The sequence below is a fragment of the Galleria mellonella genome, unplaced genomic scaffold (assembly GCF_026898425.1).
Source record: "Galleria mellonella isolate WM207_F2 unplaced genomic scaffold, CSIRO_AGI_GalMel_v1 utg788, whole genome shotgun sequence".
Lineage (NCBI taxonomy): Eukaryota > Metazoa > Arthropoda > Insecta > Lepidoptera > Pyralidae > Galleria > Galleria mellonella.
In genome coordinates, this window is record NW_026442154.1 from 152,993 (window position 1) to 157,652 (window position 4,660).

Genomic DNA, 4,660 nt, shown 5'->3' on the forward strand with positions numbered 1-4,660 from the left:
AATGCTGATACTAAATATACCTACCTACTACAGAAGGTCCTTATAAACAACGTTTACAGCTTTTTATCATTAGAAAATACAAACATGATAAAGTGCGATAAGACGACGCGCGGCCTTCGACGTGGTACTTATAGGCACGCGTCGCCGGTCGAGCCGGTACCGCCGCACCACTATGTCCCTGCATTTTAAATCTGTAATATCTTCGGAACTATTGATTTAAATTACAGGCTGTAAAGAGCCGTTTTGATCTATATTAAATGGACAATGTTTTCAAGGTACTTAATTTGATAAAAATTAATGCTGTAATGCTTACAATCACTTCGTAAATAAGCCTTTTTTTCCCGTAAAATGTTGAGGATAAAAAATGGTTATTGTGGGTTATCTATAAGAGATAGACATATACCATCCCGGACTTTTTTGTTAACCTTTTAAAGGTGTAGTATATTACTGTAGTACATTATTTTGATTTATCTCGCGAGGTTCAGCAAGCGTTTGCAATGTAAGCACAAAAAATGTGTTTATTTACGACATCACATTAGAAATCTTTAAATTTATTGATGTTTCTCTACAATATTATGCATGTATTATACATACAAATCTTTTTCTTCAATTACTCTATCTACTAAAAAACCGCTTCAAAATCCGTTACGTAGTCTTAAAGATTTAAGCATACATAGGGATGAACAGACAGCGACAGCCACTTTGTTTTATACTATGTAGTGAAGTGATGATGATAATGTACAGATATACGCGCGCGGAGCCGCGGGATATTGCTAATATATAATAATGAAATCAATTAAATAAAAGCAGTTACATTGTATCTTCTTTATTAGCGAAGTATGTAACAGTTAAACAAAATTGTAAGAGATTTTATTGGAACTGTAGTTGTAAAACGTTTTATCCCCAGGTATCCATAAATCTTGAAATCAAAAGTACCGCGAATCGTAAAGAACTAAGGTAACCACGGTTTACGAGACTACTGTTGATTGATCGAACCATACAGTATACACATTGTTATAAATTCTTTAGAATATAATATATTGAGAGTATTCAATTAAAATAATGAACGGACGATCAACGAAAATTTTATACCAAATGTATGAAATTTTTGAGTATTGTGGGCATTAAGTTAAAGGAATCTATCAAATATTTTCGTATTACGAAGTTTATAGTGTCAGTTCGACTTGCCCCTACCAATGTTTCCCAATTGGGAGATAAGAGTGGAATTTTATTCCACCTACGATTGAGCACCATACATAAAAATAGTTTTTAGATGAGTTAGAATAGCAAGCAAGCTAACGGCCCACCTATTCATAGGCATACAATATTATATATACTTTATAATCTAAGAACGTTAGTTTATATAGATAGAGTATCGAGTCCGGGGTCAACTTTTTGACAGCTAATTGTCCAATTAGCTGATTCGTTTTTTTGTTAATGTTCTATATACTTATGCATATAATGTATCTTGACGTATCTATATTTATTTATTTAATAAATAAAATTAGTTTTTGTACATTAAAAAGATGCAAAAATTATAAAACAAAATAAATATAGAAGTTGTAAAGCTATTATTCATAACTAGGTATATATCACGCAAAATTGTATGAAAAAGTTGACCTGCTTTTCTTGAAACGTTTGTATGGAAACACTATTTATATATTCTAAGCTAAGCACCTATTAGTGGTCACTTTTAGAGATAAACAACATTATGGACATCATAGAACTCCGTGTTATGTCTCATACGTTGTCATTTTAAGGATTAGAACTTTTTTCTGGCGTCTGTTTTGCCGATTCATTTATTCATTATCGTTACTTAACGCCAGGTGAGATTGTATATAAACACATTCAAAAATATAAAAAAAAAACCGCCTAGTACGAGTCCGACTCGTATTAGGTCGGTTAGTATCCATTAGTAATTTTTTTTTAAGAAAAAATTTACTAATGGATACTTTTTTGTGATGTAACTACAAATTTACAATTTTTGTATTTTTCACCCTACGTGTGTTATACGATATTGTTTGTTGCTATATTCCATGATACCAAGCTAATGGGAAAACTATGTTTTAGTTCCCTTGTAAATGGCAAAATTTACGCTAAAAACAGCCGTATGTTTTGATTGCGTTGACTTAGAAGTTTGATTTCTTCACAGCTTCAATTAATTTCTAAGCTAATTTCAGTTCGATACCTCCATTTTCTGTTTCTGTTTCTGAGAAAAAGTGTTTTGTTAGACAGATAAACAGACAGATGGACAACAAAATAATCCTGTAAGTGTTCCGATTTTCCTTTTGAGGTACTGAATCCTTTGTCTTTTTTTCTTTTTTCAATGCCCTCTACCCAAAGGTTGTCTGGAAGAGATTGCTTAGCGATAAGGCCGCCTTTTGTGTTATTTCTTATTACATTTAAATGTATTTACTATTTTATACATGGTGCAATAAAGTGTAAAATAAATAAATAAATAAACCCTATAAATTAGTAATTCGTTACTGACTTCTTTTTAATTATCATCATATCGGCTTTTAATTTTCCGCTGCTGAACATAAGTCTCCCCCTAGGGGGGTTTTGCCAGTACTTATCACGCTTGGCAGAGGGACTGGCAACTGCAGTTAGTCTTTGGAGATGTTTTAAGGACGCTACTGCCCATCTTTCGCCTTCTCTTAGTCGCCTCTTACGACACCCACAGGAAAAGAAGGAGATGGTCTATTCTATTCCGGAACCACACGGGTAAGTTTCTTTTTTTTACACAGATATTTTTTTATTTCTTTTTACCACTACCTAAATATAAATACTAGTGACTACAAATCATACCTGTACAATGTTCAAGTATACTCATTTGTTAAGGTGATACAGATTTTAGGACGCCAAATAATTTATTTGAACATCATGCGGGTATCGAGAAGGATTCATTCTACCTTTTATACATTATGGTCATTAATTTTATAAGGATTATAGTTGACACACGTTATGCTTCAAAGTTATATTGCCGGATTTATGTTAATCCATAACTGCTAACGTATAATGATTTTTAAACGATTTCAGTTAAATATATAGACTTTTCGGACATTTTGGAATTGATTTCCATTATTTTAATTGAATGGTATTGTTTTTTTAGTTCAATGCTAATGTAATAAAAAAATCACAGTTTTTTTTTATGTTACAATAATATCTACCCTCAATACTGTGTCGTTTTGAGTAGATGATCTCCTTGTCGGGCGTTGCGAGCACTGCTCGATTTCCTTCGTTACAATAACGAAAATCTTTTTTCTAGAATAATATGAATATGACTTTTTTGTTTAGTTAAAAATTTGTGAATTGATCTTTTTTGGGAGGCTGAAAAATAACTTTTACTGGAGGTTACAAATATTCCACATCTGTTATTTTTGATGGGCTAGTCAAAGGTTACACAACAATTATGTTAGTTAAATTTATAGAAAAAATAAACCACTTTGTAATCATGAAATTACGTTGTATCACTTGTATTATATTTTCAAAGTAGATATTTAGGAACATATTACGTATCTATCTATTAAACTACTTTTAAGAGCACACAGTTAATAGTATTAATGTGATATCATTACCGTCAACTGAAAGTCCCTAAGTCCTATTAGATCATAAGCCGCTTCTTGCATTTTCGTTTCTCGTCTACTGCTTCAATTTGCAAGCATTCTTCAGAGTCAATTCAATAGAAAATATTAACATAGTCTTACCATTATTAATATTATACATATGCAGTGGGTTTGCTTGTTCGTTTTTTTTTTGTTATCTCTTGTCGTTTTAATTACTTAAACTATCGTTTTGAAATTTGGTATACACGAATCACGAATAGAGGAATGGTGAAGAACATTGTTTACTTCTTATCCCGACCACTTAATGTATTCTGATCAAGTAGACAAAGTCGCAACTAAATGCTAATATCCTGTAACAAGTAAACATTATTATCAATGGATCTTCGTTGTATAACGTACACTGAAGTCTAAAAGAAACTCATTACACTATCAGATGTGGTTGTGTCAAAAGCATTCTTGCTCACGCATTATCTTAATTAAATGGATAGAGCATTAGTGCTGGTTACTGCTCTGTTTGCGCGAGTATTTCGCAAAATCATGCTTAGCAACCCGCAGTTTTCCGTATACATCTCTCTTTGTTTTGTGGCACGACTAAAGAGCTAGACTTTCATTCCGTAGCCAGCTTATTTCACTAAAAGTTGGTAATTTAAGTGTTAATAAATGTTTCTGAATTAACTCACAAACATTTGTTAAACACTTAAATTTAAATGCGATAAGATAGAGGCTAAGTGGGCTTTACACTAAATGCTTTGTGTTGATCACAAAAATTCCAATTACTTCAATAATTAAAATAACTTTTCTTCATGAATGTTTAATACTTTTCCATTTGACATATCAATATATAAATATTATTATTCTTTAGTAAACATGATTAAATTTATTCATTTAAAAATAATAATTTTATCGATCTCTTTCTTATTATTCGAAATGTTCTGCAAAAAATTAGACTTGACATCAATCAAACCAGACAGCGAATAATTCTGTTTATTAAGTTTGCCTTTTTGTTATAATAAGAACCTTTCTAAGGTATTTATAAAATAACTGTATGTTATTATAAAACTATCGATGACTTTAATGTTATGATATCAGAGAAA